A 16,139-nucleotide genomic window follows, 5' to 3' on the forward strand; every position below is an offset into this window, starting at 1 on the left:
TCCATACCAGGGAGACAAGATATCCTTTTTATCTAAGTGGACAGAGAAATATAGGAGAAAAGGACTTAAATTATCAATTTGGTGTGAGTTTTGGTGAGTAACTTGAAAATTTTTCTTTTTCTGTCTTTAGGTTCCTCAGTTTGCAAAGCTAGATTCTCATATTAGAGAAGCATAAGATTAACCATTGTACCATCTTCACCTCTGTTCTTTTAACTTGTGGGGTATTTAATTAATGAGTAGTTACTAATTAGTAAAAACAAAAAAATCAAAAATACAAAATAAGCCAAAACAAAACCTCCCCCAAAACCCAGTAGCTAGTTTGGGATTTTAAAAGAGCATATTTATACATTAGATAATTAGATATATAAGAGCATATGGTGTATATCTATATATACACATAGATGTATATATATACACACACACACACCTATATACACATACATATATAAGTGTATATATGTAAATACATATTTATATTTTAATTGTTGAATATTGTGTTTAAAGATATAGATTTATTATCCATTTTCCCTTTTGTTTTGGTCTGATATAAAAGCATTCCCCAGTTTGGGGAAGGTCACTATTCCTTTTCATATATTACAACTAAGTTACATTTAGACTCCCATATTATCAATAGTTTATTTAAGTTACATCTGACCCCAAGAACAACCTCCTTACTAGACTGTACTGGATTATATTATCCACGTAGGTCCAGAAGAAGCTTTTGTTGTTGTTGTTGTTAAGATTTTTAAAAAAATGTATTTACTTGAGAGAGAGAGAGAGGGAGAGGGAAAAAGCACAAGCAGGGGGAGCAGCAGAGGGAGAAGCAGGCTCCCCACTGAGCAGTGAGCTTGACTTGGAGTTCCATCCCAAGACCCTGGGATTATGACCTGAGCCAAAAGCAGCAGTTTAACTGACTGAGCCACCCAGGCGCCCCGGAAGAACCGTTTTTATTAGCTCTTTCCTTTGCTGCCTTACACCAAGGACTCAGTCATTACCTACATTAGCTACTGGTACTTGTTTCTCACATATAGGACAGTCAGGAAGAATCCAAACATATTTTTCTAGGTACATTGCTTGTTTCAAATGTAAATAATTAGAATTTTAAAAATAATGCTATGTTTTATAATAGAAGTACTTTTTTAAATAGCAGAAATATATCCACCAATTTGCTTTCCTTTGGACTATCAAAGGATAAATGTGGTTTTTCTTCAATTACTGAGTGATGGGTAAGCTCTTACTTTAATTCAATGTCTATTTTAATACTTTGCTCCATGTAAGAAATCCCTTAAGGGCGCCTGGGTGGCTCAGTGGGTTAAGCCGCTGCCTTCGGCTCAGGTCATGATCTCAGGGTCCTGGGATCGAGTCCCACATCGGGCTCTCTGCTCGGCAGGAAGCCTGCTTCCCTCTCTCTCTCTCTGCCTGCCTCTCCGTCTACTTGTGATCTCTCTCTCTGTCAAATAAATAAATAAAATCTTTAAAAAAAAAAAAAAAAAAAAAAAAAAAAAAAAAAGAAATCCCTTAAAATCTATGACAGACATACATATAAAAGGGCTTTTTGTGTTCTGAGCAAATCAAAACAAAGCAAAAACAAAAAAAAGGAAAAAGAAAAATTGAAATAAAAATACTTTATTTCGTATGAAGAGGGAAATGGCTTGATCTCACTATATATCTAAATCCCTTTGTGTTATTAATTATATATCTTGGATTTATGAATTCACAGAAGTAGATATGTTGGCATAGCGCTTTCTATTTGAAGAGTAGAGCTCGCAAAGGTACAGGTGCCATTCATATCATATACAAGGGTACATGATATTGATATAATATTACTATTGTTATTAACCTTGATCATGTTGTGGAGGTAGTGTTTGACAGGTTTCTCCCCAAAACCCATAATCTAGTCAAATCATTAGAAGAACATCAATAAAGTCTAAATTGAGAAACATCCTTTGAAATTCCTGACAAGTACTTTTAATTGTCAAGATTATTAAAAACAAGGAAAGATTGAGAAACCTTTAGGCTAGAGGTGCCTAAAGTAACATGATGGGTAAATGTAATGCGGTGTCCTAGATGTAAGCCTGGAATAAAAAAGGAACATTAGGTAGAAATATGAATAAAGCATGGACTTTTCTTTATGCTATTAATAGTGTATCAATAGGGGCACCTGGGTGGCTCAGTGGGTTAAAGCCTCTGCCTTTGGCTTGAGTCATGATCTCAGGGTCCTGGGATAGGGGTCCTGGGATCGAGCCCCGCGTCGGGCTCTCTGCTCAGCAGGAAGCCTGCTTCTTCCTCTCTCTCTGCCTGCCTCTCTACCTACTTGTGATCTCTGTCTGTCAAATAAATAAAATAAAATCTTTAAAAAAAATAGTGTATCAATATTGGTTTCTTGTGACAAGTGTACCATACACTTGCTAACAGTAGAAAAACTGGGTGTGGAGTGCATGGGAACTTCCCTCAGCTTTTCCATAAATCTAGAACCATCTAAAATTTTAAAGAATTATTTTAAAAAAGTCTAAAAAATGTAAAAACAAGTCACCCTGAAACTTCAAATATAAGAAATGTAAGATCTCATTCCCACTTAGTCAACATTCCTTGTGTTTTAGTCAGGTATGATATAGAAGGAAAGTCTAAACATGTTCACAGTCCTTTTAAAAAATGGTTAGTACTATTGGACATAATGTATATGGTGTTTGGTGAGGTGTTATTTGTTATACACAGAAATTATAGGTGGAGAAAGAAGAATTTAAAGGCCTTCTGAGACTATGATCCTGAGCAATTTAATGTGATAATCACGATCAAAAGGAAATTGCTGTCTTGACCCCTCCTTTTTATAGGACTATTTGACAAAGCTTACTTATAAGGGGAAAGACAGGGAACAGCTAAGGAATCCTGTTCTCAGTGACAGCTGATGCCCTCCATGCCCAGATCTTCCAAGTGTTCCTCATGCTTAACCGTACTACTTGCTGTATAAGTTTTTTTAGATGTTCTCCAAAAAGCAGGAGGATGGCGGAGAAGGGACAAATTTATTACTAAAGGTGGCTCATCATAGTCTACCTTCTAAATTCTTTGTTTTTTTTTAACCACATGGTCAAGGCTTGTCACACATTTATCTGTTTCTTGTAGGATAGTGCGGGTTTGTAGGTTCTTTTGGCTAAGGTAAAATACTTGTTTTATGTTAACTATACTAGAACTAAAATTAAATTAAATTATAAATAAAGAGAAAAAGAAATACTTGTTTTATATTTGGAAATGCTAGGTCTGGGGAATGAGAACAACCAGTATTTCTCCTTCATTTTACTGGTCCTTTCCACAGCCTAACATGCTTAACCACTGACTAGACAACCACAGGGACTGATTTATTCTCCACATATTGACCATTGATTATACTCTAGGTCCTATTATAATAGGCATTAGAATTACTGGGTGAACAAGACAGATTGGATTCCTGTTCTCTTGGACTTCTGTTGGAGATTAGGGGCTATAGAAGACAATGATCAACCTCAGGAAATGATTGCACATTGTGACAAGGACAGACATACTCATTCTACTGTGCTTTGCTTTATTGTGATTCACAGATATTGTGTGTGTTTTGTTTTGTTTTGTTCTTTTACAAATTGAAGGTTTATGGCAACCCTGTGTTGAGCAAGTCTACTGGCACCATTTTTTCCAACAGCATTTACTTTGTGTCTCTGTGTCATGTTTTCATAATTCACACAATATTTTTAGCTTTTCATGTTTATTATATTAATATATAATATATTATATATAATATTAGTATTATATATAATATACAATATTAGTATTATATATTATATATTAAATAGAATATATTTCATGATTATATTTATTATGGTGATCTGTGTTCACCAATTACAGCTTGCTGAAAGCTTTGATGATAGTTAGCAGTTTTTTAACAATAAAGTATTTTCCAATTAAGATATGTATTTTTTTTTAGACATTAGGCCATTGAAACTTAATAGACTACAGTATAGTGTAAACATAACTTTCATATGCACCAGGAGACAGAAAAAATTCATTTGACTCACTTGTAGTGATGTTTTCTTTATTTGGGTGTCTGGAACCAAACCAGCAACATCTCGGAGCTATACCTGTAATACAAAGAAAACCAATCCAGTGCTTTGAAAGTAATGACATGAGGTGGGGGAACACTAACTTTATATATAGGCATTTCAGAGAAGCTGTTATTTCAGCTTAGAAAGAGACTCTGTAAAGGAAGGTACTTGCTTTATACTTTCAGATTTCCTGAGAACTTTACTTAGAGCAGAAGCAATGATATTACAGAATTTGCAATGGTATATTATTTAGCCATTTACAAAATGCATTCAAAATGTAGAATGTAAAAAACAAAAGTAAAATGTATAGACCCTTCAAATCAGCAATTCCAATTCTTCATAATTAGTAATGATTCTCCACCTTGGTTGCATATTAAAATTACTTGGGGAGATTTTGTTAAATACCCATGCCTGGGCTCACTCCCAGATTCTGATTTAACTAGGTCTAGTGGGGGTAGGAGCTGGGGAGCATGGGCAGTGGTATTTTTGAAAGCTCTCTACATGTTTTTAATGTAAAGCTAGATTTGGGAAACACTAACTATAAATATTCACACCTATGAACCTGGAGTCTGAACAAGGATGGTACTACCGTATTGTTTCTAATAGGAAGTTCACAACATGAATGCTTGTCAATAAATTTGGTTAAACTGACATGGTATGGGGGTGCCTGGGTGGCTCAGTGGGTTAAAGCCTCTGCCTTCAGCTCAGGTCATGGTCCCAGGATCCTGGGATCGAGCCCCATATCGGGCTCTCTGCTCCGTGTGGAGCCAGCTTCCTCCTTTCTCTCTCTGCCTGCCTCTCTGCCTGCTTGTGATCTCAGTCTGTCAGATAAATAAATAAAATATAAAAAACAAAAACAAAAACAAAAAACTGACATGGTATGTGTGGTTTTTTCCTATACAATTCTATGGAATAATGAGGTTAGCCAAAATATTCTGATATGGAAAGATCTGTAAGACATGAAAATAACAAGTTGCAGAATATGATGTATAGTTGGTACCATATGTATAAATATACTCACAAAAATCTATGTAATTCTATATGCATGTATGATACCTATCTGTGTTGGCTACTGTTCAGATAGGTGAGAAAAGGAGTTATGGGAACTTCAGAAAGATCCAACCTGACTGTAGACTCAGAGACAGTATGCCTATTATGCCGCAGAACAACGAAGCATGATGTCAAGATTTAGGATATGAATTTGAAAATGATGTCACTACGTTTCCTAAAATGGTCATGGCTAAGTGTGTTGCAGTGGAAAGGTGATATCTGCAAATGGCCTGGGATCTGGAAAGAGAAGGTACAGGTACTCACTTTCACAGTCTCACTCATTGTTATGCTCTCCCTTTAATGGCACTCTCTCTTCCTCTCCTCACTTTCTCAGTTGTGCCCAATTTGTGGATCTCTGGGATACATACTTTACATAGACACACACACACAAACACACTGCAAGGACTTACAGGCTCACTGACACACACACCCTACAAGACACACAGTCTCATCGGTATGCACATGGGCGTGCACACACATATCTACATCTTTCCCTGGCAACCAAGTATAGCCCTGGAGAATTAGATCATGCTAAGAGCTTCTTATTATTTATCAAAGGAGGTGAGTTTTGCATGCTTACAATTGTGATGTGAAAAATAGTAATATATGTAGATTCACAGCTTCCGCTGACCTCACAGCATTTGTCCTCTGATGAAATAGAAAATCTTCTGATCAGCTGCTGTGAGGAATGCAATTAAACAAAGAACTACACGGTTCGCTGCTCGGGGGTTACTAGGAAGGAAGGTGAGAGCTTTGGGGAGCTCCCTGTGGGGGACACAAGTGCTGTTGGAGAACCAAGATGGCAGGACAGGGTGGAGGTCTCCAGGGGTAAACCAAGAGATGGTGGACTTGGGCATTTTGAAGTACTATAGAGTAAGAGATGACAGGAAATTATAATGAGCTGTAGTGGACTAAGTTCTTGGACTTCCTTGATGTTTTAGAGAGAGAGAGGTGAGTAAAGTGTAAACTCCTCTTTGGGCTGGATTTCTTTATCTTTTATTTATTTATTTTAAAAGATTTTATTTATTTATTTGACAGAGAGAGAGAGAGAATGTCTCAGAGTACAAGCAGCGGGAGTGGCGGACAGAAGGAGAGGGAGAAGCAGACTCTGCTGACCAGGGAACCTGATGTCGGGCTCAATCCCAGGACTCTGGGATCATGGCCTGAGCCTAAGGCAGACGCTTAACCAATTGAGCCACCCGGGCGCTCCTGGGTTTCTTTAATCGTGACAACACTCAGCGTTGTGGCTGAGTTATGTTTGCTTCTCAGGGTTTATGATGAACAGATCATTTTGGACAATGACACGTAACTGTTTAAATGAAACGAGTTTTATCTGAATCCACAATGAAAAGCAAGATGATTTAAGAAAAGTAAGTGTGTCAAATGACAAGTGAATAACTGGCAACAAATTTTAATAGAATTTTTAAATTTCTATTTCAATATCAGGGCTGTGAGTTGACTTGGAACTTCTATTTTTCAGGTATAGGATGTATCATTGCTGGACAGAGCCTATAGATTGGCTCTATGTTTCTATATTGGTGATAATGCAGTATACAGGGCCTGTTGTATGTGTTGCTATGTTTAGAGCAAGATGTTTTTATTAAAGAGGGATTACTTACTTTAGATGTGGGATGGGTGAAAAAGTATCTTACTTATGATTTTTGAAAAAGATATATATTAATGCAAATGTGTAATAGAGTTCCCAAGTGTCTACTCATTGAATGCCAAGCGTTTAGTATACACTACATCTACCTTGGGTAGAGCCCTGCATACAGATCAGGAATACAATCAAATTAGGTTTTTATTTATTTTTATTTATTTATTTACATTTTTAAAGATTTTATTTATTTGACAGACAGAGATCACAAGTAGGCAGAGAGGCAGGCAGAGAGAAAGAGAGAGGAGGAAGCAGGCTCCCGGCTGAGCAGAGAGCCCGATGTGGGGCTTGATCCCAGAATCCGGGGATCATGACCTGAGGTGAAGGCAGAGGCTTTAACCCACTGAGCCACCCAGGTGCCCCTTTTTTGTTTTTTGTTTTAAGAGAGGAAGAGGGGCCCCTGGGTGACTCAGTATGTTAAGTGTCCAACTCTTGATTTCAGCTCATGTCATGATCTTAGGGTTATGAGATGGAGCCCTGCATCAGGTTCCATGCTGGGTATGAAGCCTGCCTAAGAATCTTTTCTCTCTCCCTCTCCTTCTGCCTTTCCCCCTACCCCTGCTTATGCATGCACACACTCTCTCTCTCTGAAAAAAAGAAAAAAATAAGAGAGAGGAAAAAATAGCATCTCTGGTCTTAGTGAACTTTTTTCTTCTTTTTTTTTGTAGTTCAAATTTCTTTTTTCCCCCTCTTATAAGTTTAAATTAATTAACATATAATGTATTATTGGCTTCAGAGGTAGAGTGATTCATCAGTCTTATAAAATACACAATGCTCATTATATCACGTGCCCTCCTTAATGTCCAGCACCCAGTTACCCCAAACCCCATCCCACCCCCTCGGGAGCCCTCCGTTTGTTTCCTCTGATTAAGAATCTCTTAAGGTTCATCTCCCTCTCTGACTTCATCTTGTTTTTCCCTCCCTTCCCCTGTGATCCTCTTTTTTGTTTCTTAAATTACACATGTGAGTGAGATCATATGATAATTGTCTTTCTCTGACTGACTTATTTTGCTTAGCATAATATCCTCTAGTTCCAACCACATCGTTGCAAATGGTGAGATTTCATTTATTGATGGCTGAGTAGTATTCCATTGTGAATATACACCACATCTTCTTTATTCTTTCATTTGCTGATGGACATCTAGGCTTTTTCCATAGTTTGGCTATTGTGGACATTGCTGCTATAAACATTTGGGTTCAGGTGCCCCTTCGGATCACTACATTTGTATCTTTGGGGTAAATAGCCAATAGTGCAATTGCTGAGTCATAGGGTAGTTCTATTTTCAACTTTTTGAGGAACAGCCATACTGTTTTTCAGAGTGACTGCACCAGTTTTCATTCCCACCAATAGTGTAGGAGGTATTCCCTTTCTCCCCATCCTCACCAGCATGTGTTGTTTCCTGACCTGTTAATTTTAGCCATTCTGACTCGGGTGAAGTGGTATCTCATCATGGTTTTGATTTGTATTTCCCTGACACTGAGGGATGTTGAGCATTTTTTTCATGTGTCCTTTGTCCATTGGATTACTCCTTTGGAGAAATGTGTGTTCATGTCTTCTGCCTGTTTCTTGATTGGATTATTTGTTCTTTGGGTGTCGAGTTTGGTGAGTTCTTTATAGATTTTGGATACTTGTCCTTTATCTGATAAGACATTTGCAAATACCTCCTCCATTCTGTCAGTTGACTTTTGGTTTTGTTGACTGTTTCCTTCGCTGTGTAAAAACTTTTTATCTTGGGACGCCTGGGTGGCTCAGTTGGTTAAGCAGCTGCCTTCAGCTCAGGTCATGATCCCAGCGTCCTGGGATCAAGTCCCACATTAGGCTCCTTGCTTGGTGGGGAGCCTGCTTCTCCCTCTGCCTCTGCTGCCACTCGGCCTGCCTGTGCTCACTTGCTCGCTCTCTCTCTCTCTCTCTCTCTCTCTGGCAAATAAACAAATAAAATCTTAAAAAAAAAAAAAAACTTTTTATCTTGATGAAATCCCAATAGTTCACTTTTATTTTTGCCTTTGTTTCCCTTGCCTTTGGAGACGTGGCTAGCAAGAAGTTGCCACTGCCGAGATCACGGAGGTTGTCGCCTGAGTTCTTTTCGAGGATTTTGATGGATTCCTGTCTCACATTTAGGTCTTTTATTCATTTCATTTAGGTATTTTCATTCATTCATTTCATTTAGGTCTTTCATTCATTGAAAATGATATTTGCTGTGGGCTTTCCATATATCGCTTTTATTTTATTCCATTTTTGTGTGTGGTGTAAGAAAATAGTCCAGTTTCATTCTTCTATGTGTGGGTGTCCAATTTTCCTAACACCATTTGTTGATGAGACTGTCTTTTTTCCATTGGATATTTTCTCCTGCTTTGTCAAAGATTAGTTGACCATAAAGTGGAGCGTCCATTTCTGGGTTCTTTATTCTGTTCCATTGATCTATGTGTCTATTTTTGTGCCAGTACCATACTGTCTTGATGATGACAGCTTTGTAATAGAGCTTGAAGTCTGGCATTGTGATGGCACCAGCTTTGGTTTTCTTTTTCAACATTTCTTTGGCTATCTGGAGTCTTTCTGGTTCCATACAAATTTTAGGATTATCTGTTCTAGCTCTGTGAAAATAGTTGATGGTATTTTGATAGGGATGGTATTGAATGTATAGATTGCTCTAGGTAGCAGAGACATTTTAACAATATTTGTTCTTCCAATCCATGAGTGTGGAAAGTTTTTCCATTTCTTTGTGTCTTCCTCAATTTCTTTTATGAGTGTTCTATAGTTTTCTGAGCACAGATCCTTTGCCTTTTTGGTTAGTTTATTCCCAGGTATCTTACGGTTTTTGGTGCAATTTTAAAAGGGATTGACTCCTTAATTTCTTGTTCTTCTGTTCCGTTGTTGGTATATAGAAATGCAACTGATTTCTGTGCATTGCATTTCATTGCATTTCTGTGCATTGCTGAATTGCTGTATGCATTCTAGAAATTTGGGGTGGAGTCTTTTGGGTTTTCCACATGGAGTGTCATGTCATCTATGAAGAGTGAAAGTTTGACTTCTTTGCTGATTTGGATACATTTTTTTCTTTTTTGTTGTCTGATTGCTGAGGCTAGGACTTCTAGTATTATGCTGAACAACAGTGATGATAGGAGACATTCCTGTCATGTTCCTGACTTTAGAAGAAAGTCTCTCAGTTATTCCCCATTGAGAATGATATTTGCTGTGGGCTTTTCATAGATGGCTTTTATGATATTGAGGTATGTTCCCTCTATCCCTAAACTGTAAAGAGTTTTAATCAAGAAAGGATGCTGTACTTTGTCAAATGTTTTTTCTGCATCTATTGAGAGGTTCAGGTGGTTTTGTCCTTTCTTTTATTTATGTGATATGTCACATTGATCGGTTCGCAGATGTTGAAGCCCAGGAATAAGTCCCAGTTGGTCGTGGTGAATACTCCTTTTAATGTACTGTTGGGTCCTAGCGGCTAGTATCCTGATTAGCATTTTTGCATCCATGTTAATCAGGGACATTGGTCTGTAATTCTTTTTGTTGGGGTCTTTGTCTGATTTTTGCTTCAAGGTAAGGCTGGCTAATAGAAAGAGTTTGGAAGTTTTCCTTTCATTTCTGTTTTTTGACACAGCTTCAGAAGAATAGGTGTCAATTCTTCTTTAAATGTTTGTTTGAATTCTCCTGGGAAATCATCCTATCCTTGTTTGTTGGGAGATTTTTTGATTACTGCTTCAATTTCCTTGTTGTTTATGGGTCTGTTCAGGTTTTCTGTTACTTCCTGTTTCAGTTTTGGTAGTTTATAGATCCTTAGGAATGCATCCATTTCTTCCAGATTGCCTAATTTGTTGTCATATAGTTGCTCATAATATGTTCTTATAACTATTTATATTTCTTTGGTTGTGATCTCTTGTCTTTTTGATAAGTCAGGCCAGGGGGTTATTAATCTAATTAATTCTTTCAAAGAACCAGCTCCTAGTTTTGCTGATCTGTTTTACTATTCTTTTGGTTTCTATTTCATTGATTTCTGCTCTAGTCTTTATTATTTCTCTTCTCCTGCTAGGTTTAATATTTATTTGCTGCTCTTTTTCCAACTCCTTTAGTTGTAAGGTTAGATTGTGTATTTGAGAACTTTCTTGTTTCTTGAGAGAGGCTTGTATTGCTTAGGATCACCTTTGCTGCATCCCAAAGGTTTTGAACAGTTATGTTTTCATTTTCATTTGTTTCCATGAATTTGTTTAATTCTTCTTCAATTTCTTGGCTGACCCATTCATTTCTTACTAAGATGCTTTTTATCCTCTATGTATTTGAATTCTTTCCAAATTTCCTCTTGTGATTGCATTCAAGTTTCAAAGCATTGTGGTCTGAAAATATGCAGAGAATGATCCTACTTTTTTAGTACCGGTTGAGACCTGATTTGTGACCCAGGATGTGATCTATTCTGGAGAATGTTCCATGTGCACTCAAAAAGAATGTGTATACTGCTGCTTTGGAATGGAATGCTCTGAATATATTTGTGAAGTCCAGTGTGTCATTCAAAACCCTTGTTTTCTTTTTGATCTGCTTAGATGATCTGTCCATTGCAGTGAGGGGGCTGTTAAAGTCTCCTACTATTATTGTTTATTATCGATGTGTTTCTTTAATATTATTATTTATTGGCTTATTTAATTGGCTGCTTCCATGTTAGGGACATAAATATTTACAATTGTTAGATCTTCTAGTAGGAGAGACTCTTTAATTATGATATATTGTCTTTCCTCATCTTTTATTACAGTCTTTGGCTTAAAATATAATTCATCCGATATGAGGATTCCTACCCCAGCTTTCTTTTGATGTCCGTTAATATGATAAATGGATCTCCACCCTCTCACTTTCAATTTGGTGGTGTCTTTGGGTCTAAAATAAGTCTCTTACCAACAACATATTGATGGGTCTTGCTTTTTATCCAATCTGATACCAGGTGTCTTTTAAGGGGTATTTAGCCCTGTTTTTCACCTCCAATTTTGCTCAAGTAACTGAATTTATTATGTGTGCTCCTTGCAGATATAATTTCTTAAAAGCATAGACACTTGTTTTGTATTTCTCTAAATATTGGAACTAAGTCTTGTTGAATTAGAATGGAATTTGTTGCCATAACTCCCTTATACATTCCTGAAAAAAGGGGTTGTTGATTAATTAAGTGTAGTAAACAATAATTGTGAAAATTTGAAGTTCTTCATATGAAATGTTTTTTCATTTGTAATAATCACTTTTCAGTATGTTACATTTAAAAAGTTTGTGTCAATTTCACTGATATATCTCTCTAGATAAAATAAGAATTAATTTAGATATGTGAAGAATGTGTGTGTTTATGTGTGTGTGTAGATGGCAAGATATTAATAGTTATTTTTTAGTGTAAAATTATAGATGAATTTCCTTTGCTTATTTATATTTCCTATTTTTCTTCTGTGATTGCAGTTTACTTACATAATAAATAAACAATAAATTTTTTTTTACAATAAAATTATTTTAAAGTCAATGGTAAAGGTCAAATAGAAGTACAACAAGCAGAGTTCACATAAAAGCCTACTTGTTGAACTTACACTTAAGGTTTAGGACTTAGACTTAACTTCTGTCACACTTACACAGCTCAGTTCATGTCTGTGTGATAACTATGTGAAAACTTGCCAATGAGAGGCACTTGAAATAAGTGGGTTTCATATAATTCCATGCCAGAACAGTTACTTCTCTAGGTTTTCATCCTTAGTTGACATATCCACTATGCCCAACAATTTGCCTACCAGAGCTAGGCTATAACCTACAGTTTATTTTCTTTCGGAGCTTTGTCTACAAATTACAATCCACATTTGGTAGATATACTCTACATAAAAACCATATCTTCTTATTGACTTTTTCCACTTACCAAATAGAATAAAAAGTAGAATTCATGGGTCTGAATCTCTCAAGTCCTAAAAAATAAGATTTATTAAACCACACAGTATTCCAATCATAATTTGCCACATCAGGGATCAGAATGTTTTCGTGATTTATTCAAATAATGATTATGTAGTTCATAAAGTCCAATCTCAAAGCTAAAACAAGTGATGAATTGTTGAATTATTCCTCTATTAGACTATTGACTACGGAAATTTGGTGAACTTTTGACTATGTGACCATTGACAATTAATTTAGCTTCACAGAGGTTTAAACACAAAATGAGAGAATAAATGTCATAAGATCTAACTTCTCATTTTACTACAAATTTCTATGCTTTTTGCTTTTTGAATAGCATTATTATTAATGGCCATCTCTTGGGGGTTAATGTGTATTATCTCCATCAATCCTTACAACAACTCTGAGGTAGGTGTTTAATTTCCATTTTTCAGGGGTGCCTGGGTGGCTCAGTTAGTAAAGTGTTTGCCTTTGGCTCAGGCCACGATCCCAGGGTCCTGGAATCCAGCCCTGGTCTGGCTCCCTGCTTGGCGGGGGTGGTGAGGGAAGGTGCCTGTCCCTGGCTCCCCCTCTGCCTCTCCTCCCCACCCTTGCTTTCTCTATCACTCACTTTCTCCCTCAAATAAATAAATAAAATCTTTTATAAAAAGTAATTTCCATTTTACAGATTAAAAACAACTCAGGAAGGTAGAAGTAATATGCTAGTTACACACAGTAAAAGTGTCAAAAAAAACCCCCCCAGAAATAGAACCTGGTTTTGATGCAAGCTAAAGCCTAAGCTCTTGACTATTGCTTCCTATTGGCCGGGGGTGGGGGGTTAATTACATGTGAAAAACTAGGTGTATTATGTCTCAGCTCTTCAGGTATGATAGAATTAAATTTTAGCTTGTAAAAAAGGATTCAGTTGAAGATTATGTTTCAGAAGAAGAGAGGCTTTAAGATAGAAAAGGAGGTTGCAGTGCCGATGGCAGAGAGACCATGGGAATCCCAGGAACCACAAAGTGTAATAATGCATACAATAGTGATAGGATCATACTCTTGGATTTATTACCCAGAGAACAACTTAGATATATGACCATTTGCCAATGGAATTATTACCTATGAGACATGCAAGATGTACTCCTAATGACAGCCAACAAGTCTGGATCCCCAGTCTCCCCACACATCTCCTTTCCCTCTGCAGATCATGCTGTGGTCTCAGTGATGTTCCCTATGAAGGGCCTGTCATTGCTGTATCCTTTGTGTAGAAACCCTTTTCACACACCTTTCCATGGCATCTCCCAAGATCATTTAGATTTCAGTCCAAGAGTAACCTCTTCAGAAAGACCTTCCCCAATCATGCAATCTTAAGTAGCTCCTGTCCCAGTCATTCTTGAGCTCAGCATTTGGATTTATTTTTTTCATGGTCTTACTAAGTTGTGTATTTTTACTTTTTTTTCCCCAATATGTTTAGGAAGTGAGCTCCATGAGAGGAGAGGAGAGGGACTCATCTGTCTTGTTCTATACCGAATCACAAGGTTACACACAGTAAACTTAAAACAATGATCTAGTTATTGAATGGATGAATTAATAAATGAAAGAATGTTATGTGTTTTGGTGTTGGCGAATTGGCCAATTATGTTGGCCAATAATTAAATGACCTAAGACAGTTTGGAACTCCAAAATTTGAGTTCGGAGTATGGCCATGAGTAGGGAATGGACTGCTAGAACCTGTTCTGAAAAGATGAAAGCTTTGGTGTTATTTACTCAAAGGAAGGAAAAGCAATGGCTTAAAAGCAATTTTAATTATGTAAAGTGTCATAGCGAGAGAATAGTCATCAGCTATTCTTAATATGAGACTAATAGGGATGAGTGAAAATATTTCATTACAAATAAATAACTTACCAACTGGATCGCTTCTCGGCCTTTTGGCTAAGATCAAGTGTAGTATCTGTTCTTATCAGTTTAATAACTTACCAACTGGAAATTATGAGATACTCCAAAAGTGTTCTGAAATGTCGTAAACTGTTTCCTCTTAGGATAGATAGGTGTTTAAGTGCAAGCTAGCTAAGGGACTTGAAGTGGATAACAAAGATAATTTTTAAAATATTTATACTTCTTTCATCACTAAGTTTTTAAGCAGTGTTATTTCTTTCGCACTCAATAAATCCCATCCTTGTGTAAGTAGGAGACAGGTATTACTTTCCTCCTTCTGCTCTTAGAGTTGCCTTGTTAGAGGTCATGCCACTTCCAGGGCAATCCAGGACCCAGGCTTTGGAACCCTGTCTTCTGAGAGAGAAGATGAGCCGTGTGGAAGTGAAGTCAGCGTGATTCTTTACATGGTTAGCATGCTGCTTCCCTTGGAGGGGCAGGGGGTATAGGGTTTCTCAAGGAAGAACATTTATAGTAATTAAAATTGCTCAGAGCTTGCTTCATTGTGTAATTCTGATACTGTAGTATGTGATTCTGGCAAGAGGAGAGTATGAAAGGGACAGAAAATCCCAGACGGTAGCATGGAAGGGCATAGGGCATTGATGTTACCTCAAGGAAAGGGGTTGTGGCACCAAGAGAACACTCATGGATTGGTCAGACTCTTGTTCAGGAATGCCTCTTGGTCATCTCCTGAGAAGGGCCAAGGGCAATGATTGTCCCCGTAGCCCGCTATCATTCTGTGATAGAGAGTAGAGCTCCAGGAAGAAACTGGCAGAGGATGCCCAGGGAGTTGATACTTTTCTGGGAAAGAAAGTACAAAGTATCTTTTAGGACAAAAGCATTAAGAACAATTTCTAAATGTGTGCATACCTTAAAAGCTAGTAATTCCACTCCTAGGCATATACCCTACAAAAATGTCTGTGTATACCTATAAAGATGTACCTAAACATCCTTAGTAACATTATTCATAGCACAAAACTCAAAACAACTCCCATGTCCACCCACAGTGGAAAGGAAAAGTGAAGTGTGGTATATTCATATGATAATATATTACACAGCAATAAGAATGGACAAAATACAAGTATATATAATGAGATGGATCAGTGTCATCTGGTATTGAGTTAAAGAACTCAGATCAAAAGATAATATGTACTCTATGATTCCATTCATATAAAATTCAAATTCCAGTGAATCTGACTGATGGTATTACCCCTGAGAGGAGCGTGGGCTAGAGATGGAGAGTGAAGAAGCCAGGGTTTACACAAATATATTCATTTTGTGATATTTCATCAAGCTGTATTCTTAGGATTTTTCACTCTTCCAAATGTATGTCATACTTTAATAAAAAAATTCAATAAGGGACAGATGTAATACTATCCTCCAAACTAGAATGCATGACATTAAGTGGAATTGAAGGGTCAGAGGGGTGCTGTTTTAAGCTTGTTTTAGGAGCCTCGGATAGCATGAGCGTAGCTGTCTCCCAACTTTGAGGATGGGCAGCAACTGCAGGGACAGGAATAGCCCGTGGCTGACGATGCATTTGTCT

At 37.2% G+C, this 16,139-nt stretch overlaps 1 pseudogene; it reads left to right on the forward strand.

The window, feature by feature from the left end:
* Window positions 1-14,573: 14,573 nt before the first annotated feature.
* LOC125096481 (uncharacterized) lies at window positions 14,574-14,692 on the forward strand (annotated as a pseudogene).
* Window positions 14,693-16,139: the final 1,447 nt, after the last annotated feature.

This window comes from Lutra lutra, chromosome 3 (assembly GCF_902655055.1).
Source record: "Lutra lutra chromosome 3, mLutLut1.2, whole genome shotgun sequence".
Lineage (NCBI taxonomy): Eukaryota > Metazoa > Chordata > Mammalia > Carnivora > Mustelidae > Lutra > Lutra lutra.